The sequence below is a fragment of the Myotis lucifugus genome, unplaced genomic scaffold (genome assembly GCF_000147115.1).
Source record: "Myotis lucifugus unplaced genomic scaffold, Myoluc2.0 scaffold_345, whole genome shotgun sequence".
NCBI lineage: Eukaryota > Metazoa > Chordata > Mammalia > Chiroptera > Vespertilionidae > Myotis > Myotis lucifugus.
In genome coordinates this window covers 156,568-181,155 of record NW_005871393.1, presented here as the reverse complement: position 1 = coordinate 181,155, position 24,588 = coordinate 156,568, and the positions used below count along the sequence as shown (strand labels likewise).

The 24,588-nt window shown below is 52.4% G+C and overlaps 1 protein-coding gene and 1 long non-coding RNA gene across 8 annotated transcripts in view; one reads left to right on the top strand and one right to left on the bottom strand.

The window, feature by feature from the left end:
* Positions 1 to 24,588, top strand: part of GRK5 (G protein-coupled receptor kinase 5) — a 173,826-nt gene that overhangs the window by 31,633 nt on the left and 117,605 nt on the right. The gene's annotated exons all lie outside the window — the stretch shown is intronic.
* Positions 8,217 to 12,615, bottom strand: LOC106699233. The gene is made up of 3 exons (XR_001350755.2): positions 12,411 to 12,615; positions 10,051 to 10,260; positions 8,217 to 9,633 (listed from the first exon to the last, which is right to left on the bottom strand). It is a non-coding gene; the product is annotated as an uncharacterized LOC106699233 (long non-coding RNA).

The following is a 24,588-nucleotide window of genomic DNA, read 5'->3' as shown; positions in this document are numbered from 1 at the left end:
AACGGCTGCTTGCCCCAAAATGTAACAATCGGGATCTTGTATAGACAGTAGTTCCCTATGAGGAATGCGAAACATTTGACAGAATTTCCTGCAGGAACCAAGAGCCTCGATCCCCTGATTAAAACCACGTTAAAACAAGAAGTAGGCTCTCTATTCCAAAAGACCCTGTAAGAGTGCTTCTTAATCAAATAAAAAAGGCAGCTCAAGGTGGATGTTTATGGTACCCAAGGCCTTTCTGGAGAGCTTAAGTTTTCTAAAAATATATATTTTTATTGATTTTAGAGAGGAAGAGAGAGGAAGAGAGAGAGAGAGAAACATCAATGATGAGAGAAAAGCATCAATCAGCTGCTTGCTGCACGCCCCACATTGGGGATCGAGCCTTTAACCCAGGTACGTGCCCTGATGGGGAATCGAACAGTGACCTCCTGGTTCATAGGTCGACACTCAATCACTGAGCCACGCCAGCTGGACCATTCATTGGTTTTTGCCTTATGTTTATGGGGTCTTAAAGGAGATTCCAATAAAGAACATTCCTGCCATAGACTGTTTGGCTCAGTGGACAGAGTGTCGGCCTGTGGAAGGGTTCCGGCTTCGATTCCTGTCAAGGGCACATGCCCAGGTTGCAGGCTCAATCCCCAGTGGGAGGCCGTGCAGGAGGCAGCCGATCAATGATGCTCTCTCATCATGGATGTTTCTCTCTCTCCCTCTCCCTTCCTTTCTGAAATCAATAAAAATATATTTAAAAAATAAAAATAAAAAAGAACATTCCTCTTCCCTGAACAAATTGATGAGGCCGTGGTTGAAAGTTTGAACTTGGGAACTTGCCCAGATTAATTTATAAAGTAAGTCATTCTCCTCCCCGGGGGCCATTAAATCAAGTGTCCAAACGGAGTTCTTAGGGAAAGTGACAGACACTGGAGGGCGAGGGTCAGTGTGGACTGCCCAGACCCTGTCCCACACCGGGCAGGGGATGTTGGCCTGGCCTTGACATTCTCCCGCGTTGCTTCAGGCTGGTGTGAGACCCCTGCCGTCCTAACCTGCTGGTGAGGAGGTGTGGCTGCCATGCTTTTCTGAGACTGGAGATGGCTAGCGGTGACAGCCCAGGGGTGACACAGGGGTGTCCACCCCACCCAGTACCCCTCTGTGCTCAGGTCTGGCTAACTATTGAGAGTACAGTGGCCCTTGATGAAGCCCTTAAATTTCAAGGGAAAGCAGAGGAATTGGAGCTGCCATGAACTATTTCAGGCTCAGTATTGCATCACAAAATAAGACCCGAAGCAAGGAGGTATGGAACAGACTGACATACCTCGATGTGGGGTTGGGGGCATGAGAAGAACTTATATACTTACATACATAGCCCATGGACATGGGCAATAGGGTAGTGAAGACCCGGGGTTGGGGGTGGGGAGGGTGGAAGATATCTGTAATACTATCAACAATAAAAAATATATTTAAAAATGAAAATAAAAAGCAAAACTTTGCACTAGCCTCAAATAACAACACAAATAAGAACACAAGTCCCACCAGGTTGTGGATGTTTATTTCTCCCAGCTCAGTGGACTCCACAGCCCCCGGCACCTGCCTGTGGAGAAGAGGGACACGTTTTGTGCACACCCCTTTTAAACCAGAAGCTGAGCCCTTCAATGCAGCTGCTGTATTTGATGTGCCCAGTTGACTGACTCTAACCCCTGCTGGGCCTGGCAGCCTTTCCAGGGCTGGACCAGCAGTCCAGGCTCCATCCCCTGCACAGACCCAGCTCGTCCGGAGGTCACAGCTCACGGTAGAAGTGTTGTGAGTGGCCAGCGCTTTCTTCACCGTGGCTCTGGGCAGCCCAACCCAGCTCGGGTGGGTGCGAGGCCGGAGAGTGAACTTCTTTGTGATAATGACACAATTCTGGAAGAATGCAGCATCTCCCGGATACAGCTTCTGGAGCTTTGCCTGGGGGAGGGAAGCTTGGAGGGTGTTTGGTGTTTGGGCTCTTGGCGGGTCTTTGCCACAGGGGTGCGTATGTGCATCTCTGTGTGTGTGTGCATGCTTTTTCATGGGGCTTATTTTCAGTTGCTCATGTGGACCGCTTTTTGGGGAGGCCCCCGGGGAGGAGAAAGCACAGAATGCTGTGACACCTGATGGAAAATATTACGCCTTAGTCAGCGAGGCTGATGTGTCTGCTCTGACGCTTGCCTTTAGCCCAAACCAAACCCCAACTGGAGAGGATGAGCCACACATGGGGACTGTTGGGTTGCTGACTCCCCCTTGAAATGGTACTGTCTTAATTCTCAACGCCTTTGAAAAATGCTTTCAGAATCATACAGTGTTTGAGGTCCTCCAACTCAAGGCCTGAAAGGTCATCTTGGCCAAATGGCTGATTTTAAAGGAAGAGGAGACTGTAGGCCAGAGAAGTCCCAAGACTTGCCCAGGGTTGCACAACAAGAACTTGAATTCAATCTCTTGAAGGCCAGAAAAGGTTTTTTCTATCTTGTCCTACTTTAATTTTCAGACAATATATCGTGACAAGTTTTAGACAGTATTTTCCCCCCACTCTGGTCTTATTCATTTAACTACTCTGACTGTCACACACACACTGTTCCAGGTGCTGGGGATACAGTGGGGAGCAAGCACACCTGGTCCTGTTGCTCAGGGGGCTTATAGTCTAACTAGAGGCCCAATGCATGACATTTGTGCACTCGGGGGGGGGGTGTCCCTCAGCCTGGCCTGCGCCCTTTAGCAGTCTGGGAGTCCTTGGGGGATGTCTGGCTGACGGCATAGGCCTGCTCCCATGGGGAGTGGGCCTGCGCCGCAGTTGGACACCCTGAGTGCTCCCGCCACCACCGCTGTGCTCGCCAGCTGTCAGCCATCAGCCTGGCTTGTGGCTGAGCAGCACTCCCCCTGTGGGAGCGCACTGACCACCAAGGAGCAGCTCCTGCGGTGAGCAGCTCCCGCATCATAAGATGAGGACAACAGCTCAGAGCAAGAAACTATGTGTGAGTGTGAGCAGTGGAGTCCTGGCTTTGGGAGTCACCAGTCACTTTTCCTCCTCCCCCTCCTCCCTGTCCTCCATGCTTTGTGGAAAGCCTCCTTGAATTTAGGAAACTTCCCTGAGGTTGGAATGGCCAGGTTGAGGATGTGGGGGTGGGATAGGCACATTGGGCCACAGCAACCCCCACCTTCACCCCTCCCCTCACCTTCTGAGGAAGTGGCTATGTCTCTGGTTATGAGTGTGTTGCTTTTGAGCACTTTCCTTTCTTAAAAAAAATTGAGTATAATTTACATACCATAAAATTTTAAAGTGCACATTTCAGTGATTTTTTTATTACATTCATAATGCCATTATCACCACTATCTAATTCCAATCACTTTCCTCACCCCCAAAAGAAACCCTGCACCTATGAGCAGTCCCTCCCCATTTGTCCCTGCTACAGCGCCTGGTGACCTTCTCTCTATGGATTTGCTATGTGGACATTTCCCATAAATGGGTCAGACAATGTGTGGCCTGTTGTGTCTGGCTTCTTTCACTTAGCATAGCATTTTCAAGGTTCATCCATGTTGTAGCTGTGTCAGGACTGCATTCCTTTTTTTGTGGCCAAATAAGATTCATTGTGTGGATGTACCACATTTTCTTTCTTTTTTTTTTGTTAATCCTCACCTGAGGATATTTTTCCATTGATTGGAGAGGGTGGAAAGGATGGGGGGAGAGACAGAGAAAAACATCTCTATGAGAGAGGCACATCAATTGGTTGCCTCCCGTATGCTCCTGGCCAGGGTTGGGGATCCAGCCTGCAACTGAAATATGTGCTCTTGACTGGAATTGAACCCGGGATCCTTCAGTCCAAGGACCGACACTCTATCCACTGAGCCAAGCCGGGTAGGGCCCACATACCCATTTGCCTGTTGATGCCCTTTCATTTTAACTCCAATCACAGCCCCACAGTGTTTCCTTGAGTTCTCCAGGGCGTGTTTGGAAGTTATTTCTAATTTCTCTACTGGAAACTTTGGTCAGCATTCTCCCCCTGGTAGGCTGGCTACATGGAGCATACTTTCCAGTTGGCCTGAGCAGTGGTTCTGAGATGGGATAGAGGATGTCCTCTCCCCCAGTTCCCCAAATCTGACATACCTGCCTGGGGGCATGGCCTACGAGGGTGGCACCGTTAGAAGTGAGAGCAGGTCCTATCTCAAGAGTGTTGGGGCAAAGTGGCTGAGCTGTGGGTGGGGTGCGCCGCCGACCGGCTCGGGCACAAGGCTTACGTACGCCACACCTGCGCTGCGATGACGACAGGCTGTGGCACGACTATTCCGAGAGTGTGTTTGAGGCCCTGGCTTAGGGTATTGCCTTCATTGTCTTTTACTTTCCCCATTTATTTCATGAAGATGTCATTTATATACAGTAAAATCCACCTTTTACTGTACAGTTCTGCACATTCTAACAAATATGCAGTCAGGTAACTACTACCACCGTCAAGAACATTATCATCACCCCCCCCCCCAAAAAAAAATTCCCCCAGACTCTGTTAGAGTCCCCTACTCCCCCTGCCCCCAGCCCCTGGCAACCACTGATTTGTTTCTGTCCCTATGTCTTGTCTTTACAAGAATGTCATATAAGTGGAATCACACGTCACGTAGCCTTTGATTCGCCCTTCACTTAGCATCATGCATTTGGAGTCACCGTGTTGCCGGGCGCATGGCGTCCATTTTACTGGTACTTCTGCGTGGTATTCCATTGTTGATCTGTTCCCCAGCTGAGGAACATTTGGGCTGTTGCCAGCTTCTGGTGGTTATGAATAAAGCCACTATAAACATTCATGAACAGCTTCTTGTGTGAACATAAGTTTTCTTTCCCCTTGGGTAAATATCCAGGAGTGGGAATGCTGGGTCAGATGGTAAGTTTATGTTTAATTTTATAAGAAACTTCCACGCTGTTTCCCAAAGAGCTGGAGCACTCTGCAATCCACCAGTGATGGGCACGCATTCTTTATCTCTTATGTTCTAGACACCCCAAACCCCCCCAAAATTTGATCAGAGCCTCTCTGTGCTTGGCTTTATTAGTTGCAAGGAACAAAGACACACTCTGTTTACCTGTTTTTGTCTGGGTTCCCGCAGAAGTAGACTGTGAGGTGGTGATCTGAGTGTAAGTGGTTTGTTTGGGAGGTCGTCCCCGGAAACACCAGCAGGGGAGTGGAGAACAGAGGAAACAAAAGGAGGCCAATAAAAGACTTGTCATCAAGCAAGTTACCATTTGGGGCAACTCACCCTTTGTCCCACTGGGAGCTCTGGAAACAGTACAGAGCACGTGCCTGAGTCCTTTCCCACCTGAGGGCCCAGGGGCCGGGTTCTAAGCCATTGCCCCTGTCATTGGCTGAGGCTGCTGCCCAGGTCTCGCTTATTTCCTGGCACTTCCGGCTGCTCTGAGTGCAGGGAGAGCTGCTTTGGCAGACAGCGTCCCAGGTGAAGGGCATCTGGAAGGTGCACGCTCCTCAGGTGGTAGATGACTCCTTCCCGCGGCTCTCCATGCTCCTTCTTTCAACATGGTTCTGTCCCCCTGCAGCTTACTCTCTGATTCATAATTCCTGCCAGTGTGTCTCTTATTTCCCACTACCAACCAACGAACTAACTGACTGTTGAGTTCAGACTCCCCAAAGAGAGAAATTGATTGATGAGTCACTGCCTAGAAATTGGGCAAAGCCCTTGATTTAGGTCATCCTATAGACACACTGGCCATTCATTGGCTGCCCTTTGGTCAGGTGACCTGACCTGGGCCCATTGGCTGTGGCCACAAGGAGGGTCAGAGTTCAGAGCAGTGCTGTCCTGCAGAACCTTCCGTGATGATGCACATGACCTCCATGGGATGGTATTAGGAGCTGAGCCTTTGGGGGGTAATTAGAATTAGATGAGCTCATGGGAGTGGGGCCCCATGATGAAATTAGTGTTCTTATAAGAAGAAGAAGAAGAGAGACCAGAGCTTGCTTTTTTTTGCCATGTGAGGACACACTGAGAAGGCAGCCGTCTATAAGCCAGGAAGTGAACCCTCCCCAGGGAACCTCATTGGCTAGCGCCTTGATCTTGGACTTCCCAGCCCCCAGAACTCTGAGAATGTTTAAGCCCCAAGTCTGGGACTTTTTATGGCAGCCTGAGCTGACTACCACATTTGGGGTTCTCAGCCCCCATCGAATGCCTGGGCTCCACTGTGACAGCAGCAAGGGGCCCCCCTTCTAGAAGGGCACGTGCATAGTTCCAGGCATTCTGGATGTGCCAGGAACACCCTGGGCTGTACAGGTCCTGGTCTAGAACCGCTGGCCGGTGCCCTCTGAGCTGCAGTCAGTGCCAGGAGGTTGCTGAGGCCAAGGCCCTGCTTAGGTCTGAAGCCTGGGCTCCGCTCTAAGCAGTCCTGGCCCCATGGACTGAGCCACCTTGGTTCCCTCTCTAGGGCCCACAAAGGGAGTTCTCCGAGGACCCACCCCCCAGTTGAGCCTTGGGCCACCTGGAGACAGGGGGCTCCCCTGGCTTCTGCTAGGAGGATGTCGTGAGGCGAAGCAGTCGCACCCATTGTCTGCGGGAAGTTTATCTGAGGCTGCTGTGGGCCTGAGCAGTCTGCGTTCTTAACCTACTTTTAGAAACAATGCTGGTTGTTTACCAAGGAGAGCCCTTCCCAAATGCTCAGCCACCATCCCAGGAGTTTTTCCTTCCCTTTCATAGCTTGTATGTTTTTAAAGGTAGGGAAGTTTAAATAGGAAAGCCGGAGGGTCGGCCAAGGGGACACTCAATCCTTGCAGCCAGCATAAGAGCTGCAGGGACGGCAGCTCTCCATGGAGGCTTAGCTGCTTTTTCTTACGGGGCAGCCGGTCAAGAAACCAGAGGGCTTTTTCTGCTGCTTTCCCACAAGACCTGGATTTGGCCAGTTTGGAGGGTTTGGGGTAGGGGTGGGATTATGGTTTTATTATCTGGCACTGGTTGCTCACTGGTGTAAATGGCCCCTCCTGCCAGCTTACAGTCTGGGGGCTGGATTCATAATTGCTGGGTGAGCTGGCATCGGGCTGTAGGCTTTCCACCTTGGCCAGACGAGGGATACCCACCTGGGGCTGGACAGCCTTCCCCACAGGAGGCTGAGCTGACTGTGCCCTGATTTAGGAGTTGAGGATGGTGGTAAGTGGAGAGGCAAAGTCTTAGACCAGGTCACCTAAGGGTGGCCTTTGAGCCCTCTCTTTGTACTTGTATATAAAAGAGGAAGACTATGCAGGCTGCCTGGTGGGAAAGGAGAAGAGGAGGCTGGAGACTGAAGCCAGGGCCTGGGTGTCTCAGTGAAGTAGGTAGGTCTTTAGCACTAGGGAGCCACAGAAGGTTTTAATGCAGGAGCAACTAGCGGTTTAGAAAGCTAACTCTGTGGCCTTAGATAATCTCATGGACTGCAAGGGGTTGGACCCACACCCTGCAAACTGTGAGACAGTCTTCTTTATCCTTTCTGTGGCACACTGCTCTGATTGCCGCATCTCCCACTTTTCACTCCTCTGTAGTCCGGGTCTAGGGCAGCGTAAGGGCTCCAATCCCTCTCGTTGGTGATGACTCCGCGTGGCTGTACTTGGATGTGACTCTGACCTACAGGCATCACACATGCTCATGTGTGCTCTTTCCAACTTGCCTCTCTGTTCTGCTTGCCACGTGGTTTTATGCACCAATATGGAATAAGTGAGGTCCATTTAGGCTGGTTTGGTCTAAAAAAGGGAGACACCACCCAGGTGTGTTGCTCAGTGGATTGAGCATCGTGATTCAATTCCAAGTCAGGACACAAGCCAGTAGGGGTGCACAGGAGGCAGCCGATCGATGTGTTTCTCCCATTGATGTTTCTATCTCTCTTTTCCTCTCCTTTCCTCTCTGAAATAAAAAAACCCACAAAACTATATATATATATATATACACACACACACATATATATATCATATATATACACACACATATATTATATATATCATATATCATATATATATGTATATATATATATATAAAAGCCCTAGCTGGTTTTGCTCAGTGGTTAGAACATCAGCTGGTGGACTGAAGGGTCCCAGGTTCAATTCTGGTTGCAAGCCCTGGCCCTGGTTGGGGCCCGTGCGGGAGGCAACCAATTGATGCGTTTCTCTCTCTGTCTCTCCTTCCTTCCACTCTCTCTCTAAAATAAATAAAACAAAACAAAATAATGAAAATCCCATAAGAGTTAATTCAGTAAAGGGGGGTTTATTGCACAGTTACAAAAGGCATCTCAAGACAGGCTCCATGAGGATGCAAAATAAGGAACAAAGGTCAGGTTTCTTTTTGCATATTTCAAGGACTGCTTGCTGACTTAGTACCTGACCCAACATGGCAGCCTTGTCCCCCAGGCTGTGTGATCCCGTGGCTCTCATATCCCCATGGCTGAGTGCCCCCAGCTCTCAGGGTCCCTGGACAAAGAGCTCATCTGTCCTCTCCAGTCTTCAGAACCAGCCAGCCAAGGGATGGGAGTCTCTTGGGTCGAGTGTCCATCCCTGCCCAAGCAGGCACGTGACCAGCCCTTCTCACTGACAGATCAAGATGGGCGGGAGTGGAGGTGAGGGTGAGGGATGGCTGAGGCCCTGCCCTGCTAGGAGAGGCTGCTCGTGGTCTTTCCAGCTGTTTGGCAGAACCAGCTCAGATTCGTGCTGCTGCTCCTAGAAGGTGCCATTGTGGTGCAGGGATGAAAAGCACCTGCCCAGTCCTGGGTTCTGGCCAGTAGGTCCAGCATCTACTTGTGGGCCCTGAGTTTCGTTCTCCGTGAAATGAGGAGGTCAGATTAGAACACCTCTGGGAAGGTTTGCAAAGCTATGGTTTTGATTGGGAGGTTTGCCTTGGCACAGCCCCACACACGGTGACATGGGACCAGGGAGGCTGCTTGAGCGTTGGAAAATGGGCCCCCACCCCCTCTGCCCAGCTGGGTCCAAAACCCTAGTTGCTGCCTCATGGGAAACTGTCCCCTGAGGATATGATGTGAATAAAGCTGACTGAATTTCTGCAGACACAGGAAGAGGACAGGATACCCTCATTTGTGCTGATCCCCAAACGAGTGTCTTCTCCAAAGGCTGCCTGGGTTTGGGACCTGCAGGGTGTATGTACCATTACCAGGTGGCAAAGGACGTGGTAGAGCCAGCTGATGCCAACTCTGCCCCGTTCGGTACACTGGCCTCACCCACACCACGTGTACGCTCCGAGGTGGAGAAATTCTATCTGTTGTTCGGCCTCACCAGTTACTTCTGAAGTGGCAGATGGGAGAATTGAATTAGCAAAGTCAACTGTCAAGCTTTGTGTTAATTAGGTAAATGTAATTAGATTATTTAAAAACAAAATCCAATTTAGGGTTTTTGGTGTGTGTGCAAATGAGTGAATTTACTGTTGGGGGAGTCCTGACTCGGCCCCCCTCTGCCTCCTGTGTGGGCTTCAGCAGATGGTCCTGATGCCCGAGGACCCGCCTCAATTCCTGCAGCCGCATCATGAGCAAGACCCCCTTTGCTGCTTTCACTGCACAAGACGGGGTGTGGTTGTAGTTGGAAGGCCAGGTGGCCTGGACTTGAATCCTGGCTCTTCTACCAAGTAGAATGTGACCTGTGACAACCTCATTTCTCTGAGCCTCTGTGTTTCCATCTGTAATGTGGGATAATGAGAGAGTTGTTGAGCTTTAAACATTAACACGTGGCACATGATAAATGCCGACTAAGTGTGTGCCTTTGTCAGAGGAGCCCTGTGGCAGTAGTTGTCATTGTCCTCGTCGTCATCATCTCGGGACATGGAGGAATGGACGGGTTGCCCTGTTTCGTTAGTCATTGAAGAACCTGTCCTGTCCCTGTCTCTAGGGCTGGACCCAAAGGAGGGGTCCACTAATCATCTGTAGAGGCCTGGGCTCCAGCCGGCCTCATTCCTGGGGTGATTGGACAGAGGGGGTGCCTTCACCTGGCAGCCCAGTCCCTGTGGGCCCGGGAGGCCACCCTTCAGAGGGGGAGGGTGTTGTGGCTCCTTCTCAGGGCAGAAGTGGGGCCTTGGTCACAGGCGATCATAACTTACCTCATCCCACACTCTTCCGGGCCAAGTGTCTGTTTTGTTCTCTAATGGAAACATAGAAAGGAACCGGCATCCCTTCTAAACAAAGAGGGACTTTTCCCAGGAAGTTTGTAGCCCCGACACCTACTCCTTGCTTGCTATGGCATGTGGCTTCTTCTCCGGCAATTGGTGTGACCGGCTGGGGAACAATAGACAATGGTCGTGGCCTGCTTCCTGAGAGAAGGAAGAATGGGCACAGGTGGGTGTCCTGAGGCCCGGTCCGTGAGGGATTTCCTGAGAGTGTCCCACAGTCCCTTACCATGTGCTCAGGGAATCCTCACGGTCGCGGCAGCTGGGTGTTTGGCCCAGTGATGAGAGCAGTAAGGGCTCACATTACCAAGGGTCCCTGTGGGCAGACCCTCTTCTGAGACCTCACACATGTTAACTCAGTAATGCCGAGGCAGCCTGGCCGGCGTGGCTCAGTGGTTGGGCGTCGACCTATGAGCCAGGAGGTCACGGTTCAATTCCCGGTCAGGCCACATGCCCAGGTATGGGCCCGGTCCCTGGTGTAGGGTGTGCAGGAGGCAGCCAATGAGTGATTCTCTCTCATCATTGATGTTTCTATCTCTCTCTCCCTCTCCCTTCCTCTCTGAAATCAATTCAAATATATGTTTTTTAAAAATTCGGAGGTGGTGCAGGACTGACAGAGTCACTGAATTCAGCTCTCCACGCCTCATCCTCAGAACCATCTCGGAAGAGGCTCATCAGCCCCAGGCCTGGACCACGGTACAATTGGGAAACTGAGGCCCTGAGAGATGCAGGGATAGGCTAAGGCCACTCAAGGGCAGAGCCAGATGTTGACCTTTGGGGAGGGGGGCTTGTTGCCCCTGCCTGCCCTGCGAGCTGCACCTCATGCCAATGTCCCTGCTTTGTCTACTGCTGCCACCTGGCCTCCTGGTAGGTCCCTGGGTGTGCCTTCCTGCACACTGTCGCCACTGCCCGCACCCCCCTGCCTTCTTCCTGCCTTTCACCCGTTCCATAAACCTCAGCTTCTCAGGGGGCTTTCATGTGCTGTCTCAAGTAGCTGGGCTCCTTTGCCGACTACTGCCAATGCCTTCATCCTAACCACAGCCCCCTGTTCGTTTCTTTCTTCCCGGGTCCTCACCAGAATTTGTAATTGTACATTTGCTGCTTTACTGGCGTGCTGTCCACCTTCCCAACTGGACCAAAGCTGCTTGCTGAGGGCCCGCTCCATGCTGCCCACTGCCAACTCCATAGCACCAGCCTGGCTTGCAGACCTTCACATGCTGGGGGGATGTGTGAATTAGTTTGAAAGGGGGGGGTCTCTAGATTTTCAGAGGTTTCTTCTGAGGTGTGATGTCGAGAGTTAAGCATGGTTTTTGTAAGTCAAACAACAGGCTTTTTTCTTCCAGCAGCTCAAAACTGCAGTGTGCCTGGCACGCAGTTCAAATAAAAAAAAAATCACTTAGTTCTTAAGAAGGCTCTGGCAATTGCATCTGCGTTCAGGCTAATGGGCCCGGTCGGCCTCGGGAGCAATGCAAAGGTGGAGTTTGACCTCTACCCTACCTCAGAGAGCAAGGCTGCACAGCGATAGGACAAAATGCATTTAAATGTCACGCGTGTTATTATTAGTCATAATCTTATCTTTGTGAATAATAATAACAGGACCCACCCAGAAGTTGCTGAATAGCAGACGGGCGCTTTCCGAAGTTCTTGTTGTCAGACAGGACTGGGAAGCCCGAGGAGGCGCCCGCTGGCTCTGTGACCGCCACTGCGAGGGGCCAGAGTGTTGGCCGGAAGCCCCACCCTGGTCACACGTGTTCAGTCACATCCTCCACGCCCTTCGGGGCGCTGGGCCTTGAGAGGCGCCAGACCTGTGGCCTCTCAGACTGCCCGCTGGAGCAGAGGCCTGCGGGTTGGGAACCGCAGGGCAGTCTGTCTGTCTTCACAGAGATCTCTGCGTGGCCTTTCCCTTCTATTGTTTCCTGCCCCAGTGACTTGCTGAAACAATGTGTTTCCTACAGATTTTGTTTGCCTGCGTTGACTTCTTTGTTTTGCCCCAGTAAACAGACAGTTAAGCGTATACAGATCTATGCGTTTGACAAAGAGAAATCTGAGGCCCGGACCCTGGGCTGCCCCGAGTCACCGGCTCCCTGAGCCTGCAGACCTTGGATGGTCCAGTCCCTGTAAATGACACATCCCATCCCATCTGTGCTGCCCGGGCGTGCAGGGGTTCAGTTGTTGGAGGGGATGCTGGGCTCCTACTAGTCTAGGGAGACCCACGTGTGAGAACCAGGTTAGTTGAGATTGAACCCCCGTGCCGAATCTTTTCTTAGCTGTGTGACTTTGGGGAAGTTGCTTACCTGGTAAGAGTGTGTCTCCTCATCGGTAAATACAGTACCTACCTCATAGGCCTGTCGGGGGCTTAAAGGAGTTGATATTTGGAAATCATCGGTGCCGAGCCTGGTGCTGGCTGCTCTTGTTACTTGTCTGTTGGTCTCTGTTTTGTGGAATCTCCTCAGCGATCCTACTGGGCAAGGCTTTCCTACAGACTCGCTTGACCCGGAAGTGGAATCGAGGCGCTCATTGCTGATTTCAGAGAAAAAGGGATCCCATCGAGGCTGATGGGATCCTCCCGGGTGTGGTCTGTTCACCAGACATGGTTCAGAACGTCCTGAACTCCTGCCTCTATGGATGCCCGGCCCAATGGGACAATGGCTAAGAACTCGGACACGGAAAGGGACAGACCTGGGCCTTCACCCGGGCTCCTGCTCTCACCAGCTGTGTGAGCTCGGACACACTGCTTATCTCCTCTGAGCGTTTCTCTTCCCTGATTCATGGGGGTGGGGGCGTGAGCATTAACTGCGCTTGTGTTTGTCAGGTCGTAGGTGGGCCTGGCCCAGAGCCAGCACATGGGGGGCTGCCCTGACTGATGAGCTTCACCTGAAAAAGGGGGTGGGGAGCAGAGGAGATGATCACAGGTTTTCCACTTCTCAAGACCTGACCCTGTCAGAGGTTCAGGGTTGTCCTTGTCATTTGTGGACTGGAGGCAAGACCTTCCCGGAGGGACCTGAGCTGCCCTGGAGAGAGTGGCTTCCTGCTGCAGGCGGCTTTAAGCAGAGCTGGATAGCCCTAGGGAGGGACAGGCAGTCCGTCTCCATAGCCTTCAGTATCCTTTCCAATCTGGACACTAGGAACCAGAGATAATGCTCTCCTCCAACACCAGGGACCTGCCCATCCCGGCACCTCCGAGTATGACACAGTGAAACTGGGTGCCACTTGGACCAGTTTAAAAGGCCCAGTTGGAGAGGAGAGTACAGCGGGTCTTGGGGTCATGGGTAGTCTGAATGTGGGCTTCTACCCTAAGCTCAAATGAGGCGGTTGGAGATACATCACTGGCACCTGTTCTGAGGCCGGTAGTGTCAGGGGCCATGGGGGACACTGTTGGCATGAAGGGGCCTTTGAGGTGGTCCCTTCCCCATGGAGCTCCATCATGGGGTTCTGCTGCTGGCCTTGGTACGCAGGTTGTAACTATCAGGAGTGGGTGCTCTCAAGGGCGTGCAGAGTCCACATGACCATTTTAAAAAAGGTTTTAAGTAAATCCATCCATGTTCGATGGTCAGAAAGTGGCTGAGCCATATATTTAGTTGTTGGTTTGCTTTTGAGACTTTAAGTCAGAGCCCTAAGGAACCTGATTTGAAGGGAAGCTTGGTTAAGCCATTGGTATCTGATCGGGAACCAGTTCCAACCCAGACAAGCCACTGAGGAGTGGGACCCAGGTACTGGCTGACACACAGATTACAACACTGACCTGGCCACACGGGAGGCCAGCGACTCCCCTGGGCCCAGGAACACAGTGCACACTTATCTTTCCGATGTCTGACCCTGTCCGGCAGGCGTGGCTCAGTGGTTGAGCATCGACCTGTGGGCCAGGAGACTCTGCTCAAGACACATGCCCGGGTTTCGGGCTCATCCCCAGTGTGCAGGAGGCAGCTGATCAAAGATTCTATCTCATCATTGATGTTTTTCTCTCTCCCTTCTTCTCTGAAGTCAATAAAAAAAAATATTTAAAGAAAAAACGATGTCTAACCCTGACAAGGCTGGGGAAAGTGAGCCAGCCAGTGATGCACGTTCCAGGTGGGGCCTCACATCCCTATGGGAGGGAAAGCGCATGAGCAGGAGATTGGGGAGAGATTCTAGGTGTAACACTGATTTCCTGGCTTCATTGGGCGCTCACTCTCTGTGCCTCCTCCCAGGGTCATCAGCCCATTGATGCTGCCCGTCCCCCGGCGTGTAAAGGGACATCTGGGTGATTGGAAACCTGTGAGACTCAGGGCAGGTCTCTTTACACGCCTGCTCCTGGCGATGGTTCTCCTTGTGTGACTGTCATGCCTCCTGAAGTTCAGCCAAGGATTTTTCTCCCCAGACTGTTGCCTCCAGCTGGAGGCGAGGGGTGGCTGTAACCTGTTGAAGGAAGTTGCAGTTTTAGGTTTCTCTGTCCCCTCGGCTGAGGGCTTCCTTTAACACAGCTGGCGCCCTTGGGTGGGCTGAGGTTGGGCTGCAGCCCCAAGAACACTGACAGGGGTGTGAGCACTGAGGGTTCCTGCCTGGGTTGCAGCCCTGCTAGGTGGCCTCGGGCAGATCTTCTGGCATCTGCGGGTGGCAGGTCCCCATTGTTAAAGGAAGTTGCTATGGACATGCAAGGGCTCTTTTAATGTAAATAATTTTTTGGAAAGAGCAGTATTGCAAAGTGATTAAGAGCCTGGGATTTGAATTATAATTTGGCCACATGGCAGCTTCCTAAGACTCAGTTTCCTGGCCTGTAAAATGGGCTAATGATGGTCCCTGCTGCTGGATTTGGGGAAGATGAAACCAGATGGGCACCAGAGTATGGTTTCTGGCACACTGGTGAGGCTCAGTAGGTGGTGTCTCTTCCCATTGTCACGATCACAGTGTAACGCCCCCCGCCCCAGATAGGGAGCGAGGTTTCTGTCGCTGAGAGTACAGCCCAGATAAGTATTCAGAGCCAAATGACAGGGCACACCCCACTGATCTGCATCTTTGATTTCTCGTCTCCAAGCAGCGGTCTGGAGGTTGGGTGGATGTGACCTGGGCCTGACCTGTTCGGAACAGATCCAGCGACCAGGGAGAGGTGCCTTACCCTGGGCAGGATGGGCTCCGTGACCACTGCTCCTGTTACCACTTCCTGGAGACAGCCAGTCCTTTCAGTTTTGCGTTTCATTTACTTAAACTTTCCTGTGAGGGAGACTTGATACGGAGGAAGAAAAACATACGGCGAACCGTTTATTTCCTGTGATAAACGATGACCTTTGGAACCGAGGTCAGGTCTGAATTCTTCCAAGGCAGAATTTATTTTTTTTGCTGCCATGGTGTTAAAGTCACGGCATGCTGTGCTTTTGGCTGCTGCTCAGTCTGGCTGATGATCCCAGCTCGATGCCAAGAAATGAGATGGGTGCCTTTGGAAGGCATTCAGAAATTACTCACTGGAGTAAAAATGCTACATTTGCTGGGGGAGACGGCTGAGCATGTGTAAAAATGGGTGTTAGGCACTTAGCGGCAACATCAGACCGGAAAGGCCTGCGGGACTCGGGGACCGTCCTGCTGGGAGCGCTGGACACGCAGACAGGAATCCGAAAGTCTGGTGTCTTTCCTTCTCGTTCGCACATACATTTAGCCCCAGCGATGGGATATGCTGGGTTTTTGCTGGAAAACAGTACAGCTCAGATCCTGCTGTAAAGGATGAGATTTTATTTTATTGACTTCAGAGAGGAAGGGAAAGGGAGAGAGAGAGAGAGAAACATCAATGACCGGAGAGAATCCCTTCCTGCCACATCCCCAACCTCAAGCAACCACTTCTCTAACGTTTTTGGAAATTGACCAACTGTTTTCCACGGTGATTATACCACTGTACGAGGAATTTGTGTTTTTACATAAGCTTCCTTAGTGATTCTCCTATAGCCTTTCCCTTCCTGAGATCCGGTAATGGCCCTGTGGTTGGCCTTGAGTGGCAGGTCTCATGAGCCCGCCTCCCTGCAGCTGCCCCTCTGCGTGGGGATCCTGGAGAAGCAGCGGCCGCAGCTCGGACTCTTTTCGTCCACACGTACCTTCTGCTCACTCAAGCCTCTGCAGATGCATTGACTTTCCATAAGGTTGACAGGCCATGTGGCAGGGAGCAGCCTTATCTAATGCCACAGTGTCCACACAGAGGCTTCCTCGTGAATGCTCGACTGCCTTGGGGGTCATTTCTGGGCTGACCGCTGGCTTGACATGAGCCCCTGAAGTGCATTCTGGAATCTGAGCAGCCTGAAGAGATGGGTCAGAGGTCCTCTTTCCGCTCCGCCTCCCGGCCTCCTCCCAGTGCTCCTGCCCATCACCCAGCATTTATCAGCCCCTTTAGTGCCAAACCCTAAGCAAGGTGCTCATTGTAGGGATAGGACAGGGTAGTTCTGTCCCTGGCGAAGCTCAGCATCCTGGGGAACAGGGCAGGAGGGGCAGATTTTCTGATAGACGGAGGCTCTAAAGGGGGCAGGCTCAGTGCTACTGGGGGTGAGGACAGAGGCAGGAGGATGGGTAAGCCAGACTTGACTCCAGTGACAACAGCAAAGCTTCTCTTCCCTGTGCACACACACCCTCCCCTGCACGCCGGGACTCTAAGGAGGGAGCGGTGTGGCCCGAGGTCCTGGCATTCGTGGCTCAGGCCAGCTTGAGCCCAGCAGGATAAGGATTGTGTTCCAGGCCCCATGCCAGCGCTGACACACACGTCAATTGGCCCGTGGCGTTTCAGCAAGTGCTCTCCCTGGAGAAACTCACACCATTTTCTGGCGAGCAGTGAAGTGGAAGGGAAGCATGTGAAAAATAGGGCAGCCTCAGGAACGCGTGAAGTCTGTTCTGTTCCTGGAGGTGCTGTTGGCTGTTTTGCACACACCTCCCGCTGGTGGTGGTGGTGGAGGGGCCGCGCATCCCACGGCCTGGCCGCGCTGATGGTCGATCCTATGGGCTGGTCTCCCTATTCTCGTGGGTTCCTGCTGTCCCGATCCCCACAAATCTGGTGCCTGAGTGTCGTACCGGGGCCAGAAACGGAAACCCCTGAATGCGTGAGCCAACAGTGTCGGGGCTTGACCTGTGGGTGATGGGAAGTCCATGTACCGTGTGCAGGTGTCAGAGGTCTTAGAACCATGAACTCCAGGGGCCTTTTCCTGTCTCTGCGCAGCAACGGCGTCAAGGTAGAAAGTGACTTCAAATACGGGAACAGGGACAAATGATGTTTGGTAATGAGTCATCCCAGGCGCGCTTTGTCTGAGTGTTAGCAGGCAGTGACGGTAACAGCGGGCGCTGTAACACACTCAGTCCGTCCTCCAGGCTGTGGGCTGGCACACTGGTTGCCCCAGGCTCACCAATGGGCTCTTTCTTGTTGGCTCTGCTACCTGTAGGCGGGCGCACGTCAGCGGGGGCCTGCCCGTTCCTCCCTTGCCATCCTTCAGCGGGGTCCTCAGGGCTCTGGTCTGCCGTCTGCCATTCATCGCCAGTTCCCTCCGTCTCTGCAGGTTGCTGCCCGTTTTATTCTCTGGCTGTTGCTTAGCGGTCTGAGGGCGGACTGGGGATAAACCTGTGGCTCGGCCCCGCCAGGCTTGCCCGGAAGTGCACCCGGTCTCTCCAGGTGTGGGGGGCTGGGTCCTTGTTACGTAATGGTCAGACCACCCTCATATGGGGGCCCCTTTTCAACCTAGCAGTGGCGGGGCGGGGGCAGAGCTCCCAGAATATTGTAGGTTTTTGTCTTTTCTTAATGTGTGTGTGTGTGTGGTAAAAAAATACACAAAATAGAATTTACTATTTTAACCATTTTTAGGCGTGCAATTCAGTGACATTAATTACATTCACAGTGTTGTGCAACCATCACCATTATCCGTTTCCAGGACTTTTTCATCATCCCAGACGGAAACTCCCCATTTCTCCCTCCCGCTAGCTTCTGGTTATGCCTCTGACTACTTTCTGCCTCTGAGTGTGCCTGTTCTGGGTCCTTCCTGGATGAGGCATCATACAGGATGTGTCCTTTGGTGTCTGGCTCATGTTACTTAGCATAATCTTTTCAAGGCCCGTCCGTGTCGGAGCACTTTTTAGTCTTCCGGTCCTTTCTATGGCTGAATAACGTTCCGTTGTGCGGATAGACCCCATTTTGCTTCCCGTTTCACCCGCCGATGGACACTCGAGCTGTTTCCACCCTCTGGCTATTGTGATTAGTGCTGCCAGGAGCAGTGAGTCCCTGTTTTCAGTTCTTTGGGGTATACATCTAGAAGTGGACTTGCTGGGTGATGTTTAATTTTTGGAGGAATTGCTAACTTTTCCTCAGGGAATGCCACGGAGGCAATGATTCCCCCCAGGGCCTGCCTCATTCTGGCCCCGGCACAAGGATCTGCTCCCGGCAGGATTTGCCCCATGGCTGCCTCCACTCTCGGGCTCGCTCATTTCTCTCTCCGGGGACCTCCAGGACCTAGTGCAAATCCTGCCTTCGCACCTCCTAGGGAAAGCATCGCCCCTCCTTTCGCTCCCAAGGCAGTGCTTGTGGTCTGACTCCGTGACCCATGGTCCTGACTGACTAACTTGGCTCAGTAATCTCTGCCCTGAGATTACTCTTCTGCCCCCTCCTCTTGCCCTTTAGCTCTCCTTGGGGTTCAAGCACACCGAAGGCAACCAGGGACCCCTCTCTGTGGTGGTGCCTGCGCCTGGCTCGCCCCCATCTTGTATGCCCAGGCTGTGTGCAAGCCGGTGCTCTGCGATCCCCCGCCCCCACGTGGCATCCTCTTCGCAGGGAGGGACCTGGCTGGCCCCTGGCGGGAGCATGCTGAGCCTCCCAAGCTGGCAGGCTGCCTCGGGTTCCCAGGGTGGTAAGTGGCTGCCTCCCCTCTTGGGCCCCTGCCCATTTGGAAGCATGCCCTCGAGCGCTGCCATCCCCGAACCAGGCCATCGGGTCATCTGATCCCCACAGCGCAGAGATGCCTGGCTGAAGGCTCCCACTGTCAGTGAGTGATAAAGGAGGACGCAGCCGCGGCTGACTTTGTGGGCAGGTTCGGTGGCCACCAAGCCTCTGATTTCTTAGGGCCTGACTCGTGGCACAGAAAACAGCCCGAGTGGCCTGTCACCCAAGCCAGAAACCCGGCGTCATCTCTCAGGCCTGTCCTACATGGCGATTCTACCTCCCAAAGATTTGTCCTCGCCTCTAGCTTACCTGTCCGCCGTGGCTTCCTACGTGGTGCCTCCACTTTGGTTCGCCCCTTCCATTCTGCCTGTTTACGCAGCACAGTCTTCCTAGAGTTCAAATCTGAGCTGCATCCTCCAATACAGCGATTCACTAACATCTCTCCCCCTGCAGATTTCCGGCCCCTGAACTTGGCTCTTCGTGTGCACTGTGCTTTCCCTCACGGTCTTGTTTTGCATGTCCCATTCCCTGGGCCTGGAACATTCTCCCAGATCGTTACCAGGCCAGTCCCACTTGTGCTTCAGGCTTCAGCTTAGGCGTTGCTCCCTAGGAGACACTTCTCTGACCCCAGGTCTGTTGTCCCCACTTCCCTGTGCACCCACTTCCTTTTGTAGCCCCCACCAGTCTGACATGTCTGTACCACTGTGTCCCCAGCTCCTAGGCCAGGGCCTGGGTATGGCAAGGGCAGGAGAAATGTGTGCTGTGGGGATGGATGGGCAGATGGGTGGATGGGCAGATGGACGGAGGCCCTCTGTGGGTCCAGGCTTCTCACAGGAGCCTGCAGGGTAGGCCCCGGTGACCTGTGACAGCTTTCTGCTCTCACACTCAGCGGCTGGGCACAGAGCTAAGGGAGTAGAGGCATGTGCCCGGGAGTGGTCAGCAGGGTTCAGGTTGATGGAGGTGCTGGAGGCTTTTAGGAGGCTTTCCGGAAGCATTTGAGCCACTCTTTCTTGAGCAGACAAGAGCGTGGCTAATTTTAAAGACAAATTCTTGTAAGAAGGCAGGTGGATGGGAGGCTGGGAAGAGCAGGCGGTGATTCTGGTTGTGGTCTGGTGAGCCTGGCTGTTGACCTGGGTCTAGTCCCTTCTCCGGGCCTGGCCAGTCACAAGAGCCCACTGGAGACCAGTTCTTCTGCAAAGCTGGGTGCATCTTGAGGCCTCTCAAAGGCGGCAAGAGGCCTGGCCTGCTTCCATTTTTTTTCCCCCCCTGAGGCTCCAAGTTCACTAAAAAAATTTTAAAATTCCAGAAGAAGGTTACAAAAATTCTGGTATTTAAAACTGTTTACTTTTATTAAGATGATGCTTTTTAAACAAAAACCGCCTAGCAATTATATCCACAAGGTGAGGACAGAATCTGTACGGAATACTGATTCATAGTGTGCTCTAGGCGGAGGAACCGATGAGACAGAAGTGTCCCTGTCGCTGTGTCTAAGCAGCCTCACATTTGGAGATGATATCAAATATTTGACCTTGAGACTTCTGTGAACGTGAGGCCAAGTTCCACCTCCCGTCCCCATCCCCTCCTTTCACCCCCACCCCAGACCAGGCAGGGAAATGAGGACATAGGGACAGGAGAGGGGAGGGAGCAAGTCACACGCCTTCCTGGGGCTGGGAGTGGCCAGGTTGCAAGAACGCCCCATCCTTGGTCTCCTCGGCCAAGTGCTGATGGGGCTTGGGGCCCAGATGCTGTCACCCAGGGTGGCTTGTCCTTGGGGTGAAGCAAGCTCTGACGTCTGCCCTCTGGGGAACGTGGCCTGACTGTGCTGAAGACTTCCATGAGATCTCAGTTATCATCTATCTGAACGGGACACCCCATCCCTCACTCTGCAGAAGGTCCAGGAGCCCCACGCCCCACAACATGACTGTCTCAAGGTCGTACAGTTAGTAAAGCTGAGAGGTGAACCTGGTTCATCGAGGCCCGAGCCGAGGTGCCTCCTGCAGGAGCATGTTCCAGGCTCATCTTTGCATCCACAGGGCTTAGTGTGGAGCCTGACATGCCAGAGGGAGATCAGTAAATCTTTGTTGACTGAATAAGAACAGCCAACATTTATTGAGGAACTGTGGTAACTGCGAATCAAATCCTCGCCCCGCCCCGGGCAGCCCGGACTCATGCCCTGTGCGCAGGTGGGGAAGCTAGAAACAGATAGGAAAAGAAACCTGTGCGATGTTAGACAGCTAGTAAAGGAGCTGAGGTTGGACCTACGTAGTAGATGAGAGCCACTGCCTAGACTAGACGCCGCCCACTAGAAAAGTGACGTGAGCCTCCTGTGAAATTGCAAAATTTCTAGTTGTCACATTCATTTTATTATTATTATTTTAATGTATTTTTATTGATTTCAGAGAGGAAAGGAGAGGGAGAGAGATAGAAACATCAATGATGAGAGAGAATAATTGATCGCCTGCCTCCTGCTCACTCCACACTGGGGATCGAGCCTGCAGCCCGGGCCTGTGCCCTAACTGGTTATCAAACTGACCTCCTGGTTCCTAGGTCGACGCTCAACCACTGAGCCACACCGGCCGGGCACAGCACATTCATTTTAAAAAGGAAAAGAAATGACCCAGCTGGCGTGCTCAGTGCTTGAGCATCGACCTAGGAACCAGGAGGTCACGGTTTGATTCCCAGGTGTGGGACATGCAGGAGACAGCTGATCAATGATTCTCTCTCATCCTTGATGTTTCTATCTCTCCCTCTCCCTTCCTCTCTGAAATCAATAAAAATATATTTTAAAAAAGTAAAAGAAATAGCTGAAATTACTTTAATGATCTATTTTACTCAATTCAGTATACTCAAAATACTTTTAACATGTAACCAGTATATTACAACAAGTGTTCAAAGTCCAGTGTGTATTTGAACTTACAGCACATCTCCATTTGGACTGGTCACGTCTCGTGTGCTCAGTAGCTACCTGTGTCCAGTGGCTTCTGTGCTGGGGGCGGGGGGGTGGGGCGGGGGAGGCAGCACTGGAGCGCTCGGCCGTCAGTGAATGAAGGTTGGGAGCTGTTAGTCATTGGGATCGGAGGGAAGCAGGAGCCAACGGAGATGGAATGGCAGGCCTGAGCATGTGCGTTGGGTTCCTGGAAGCGCTTGCTGCGTCTTTCTCCCCAGGTGTGAGCGGTGGGTGAAGCTGCCACATCGGCAAAGGGATGTCCCACCAGGGGCTACCCTGAAACTCCAGCATCCCACCCCCTCTGTGGGAGGGCCCAGCAGGGCCCTGCCGAGCACAAACACCCTGAGCTTCCAGCGTCTGAGCTGCAGGGAGGCCTTGCTAGTCTGCGTGGGGATCTGGCTCCGAGCCGTGTTGCTTTTGGCTAAGGGCGGTTGCAAAACTGCCGGAGCACAGAACAGGTACGATGTGTTCTTGGGAAAAGGTTATGAGGTTTCAGACATAACAGAGGTCCTGAGTATACAAATAGCGGACGTCTCCGGGCTGGTGTCAGGAGTGAAGTCATCAGACCCATCCATCATGGGGTCAACGGTGGCTGACGCATTTAGGGCACCTCAGGCTTGGAGGCGGCCCGTCGCAGGGGAGACCAGAAATAACAGGGGGCGGGGGGAGGGCAGAAAAAAACGAGTTTTTTGAGAAAATGGGTCTCGGAACATTTCCTGGATTGCTCCTAAGGTGCAATGGGAGGAGAGTGGGTGGTGAGAAGTTTCCTGCCCCCCCTCACATCCTTCCCCCCTACCCCTCCACCCCCTTGATTCCTGGCTTGAGAGCAGAGATCAGAGGAATCTTGGCCAGACTCTATCCACACAAGGTTTCTGAAAAGGTGAGTCTGGGTGGGAACAGTTAAAGTTGGCCAGGGGAAGCATTCTGTTATGACTTGATTCATTCCGCTGGAAACGTTTAATACTGGGGACCGCCCACTGGCCAAGCCAGTGTTTGGTCGTCAGATCCAGCAGGGAAGATGGATGCTGGGCCGAGGAGCCCTGGGGAATGACTGAACCGTCAGGCCAGCGTGGCTTGTGGCGGCCGTGGTGCAGTTCTTAAAATCTGGGGTGGTGGCAGGCAAAATAGTTTAGCATTTAAATAAACCCGAGTGTTTGATAACAGCCACACCCCCTGAGACAGAGTGGAGGAGCAGGGGCTGCTCGTGGGGCTGGGCCAGCGCAGGGAGGGATCAGGTCCAAATGAAGCCCTGAGGCCGAGTTCAAGTCCGCACCGCGCAAGATCCTGGTGGCGAGTTCTCGGGCAAGCCTGAGCCTCAGCTTCCCCATCTGCAAAATGGGGCTAGTAACCCCTCCTTTTCTTGAAAGTTCAAATTAGATGCTGCACATGTGGAAGCACTTTGTAGGGCCACGCACCCCACAAATCCAGGGGTTATTTTAAGGAACTTCCTGCGAATATTTGATTTGCATTCATTCTACAGCATTATGGTATAGAATTGTTATTTTATCCGGGTTTTAAAAACTTTTCATTTTGGAAAATTTCACGTATTCAGAAATGGAGAGGACAGAATGTCGAACCCCCCTGTGCCCTTTAGCCCACGCCAGCGATTCTTCATATTTCATCAGGGCGGTTTTGAGCTCACTTAATAATCACTCTCATTAGTTGAGTTCCCAAAGTGCTTTAAGTCCTTTGAAGTAAAATCTGACTAAATAAATTACTGAAAAATCTGCCCCCTGGCTTGGGAAGACGATGTGCTTTTTGTACGTTAGGTTTTTGGATGAACGTGCCTGCCACAACCTGTGATTGGCGTTTCAGTGACGTCCGAGTGTTGGGTGGACGGTGTGGGCCTGATGGTCCCCTTGATCTTCTCTAGGCCACGAGGGCAAGTTCAGTTCTCTCAGGAGTTTGGGGGCCTCTGTGGATTCTGCTTTTCAACTATAATTTGAAGGGAAAAGGTTGTTCTGGAGTTTAACTGATTATTTACATGGGCGCTTGGGAGTGGCTGGCGGGAGTAATGAGGGAGCTGGGAGTCTGTTGTCTCGGGCAGCGGCCTCCACTCATTTCAGCCCGCCAGGCAGGCGCCCCCTGGGAGAGGTCCCCTTGGGGGGACAGTCACCCTTCCCCTCGCCTGGGTGTGAAGGTTCTGGGGGGAGAGGTGGGAAAGTGCAGGGGCGGGGGGCGGGGGCGGGGGGGAGGAGCTGCTTGTGCCTGCTATGTCTGTTCTGGCTCAAAGCGCCTGAGTTTAAGGATTCTTAACTTGTGGTTCTTTTTCTCATCTATTAAATGGGGTCGATGCTGATAAGTTGGCCTGACTTACTCTGGGTGGTTGTGAGGGTCAAATGTAAGTGTCTGTTTAGTTCACTAATCCGTGGCCTATGCCTAGAACAGCATCTGGCACATAGTAAGTGCTCAATAAATTTATATTGATGAATAAGAGGGAGGGAAGGAGGGGAAAGCTACATCCACCCATTATTGTTATTATTATTTTAGAGAGAGAGTGGAAGGGAGGGGGAGAGACAGAGAGAGAGAAACTTCAATGTGAGAGGGAAACATCGATTGGTTGCCTCCCACACGTGCCCTAACGGGGGCCGGGGACCGAGCCTGCAACTAAGGTATGTGCCCTTGACCAGAGTTGAACCCAGGACTCTTCAGTCCGTGG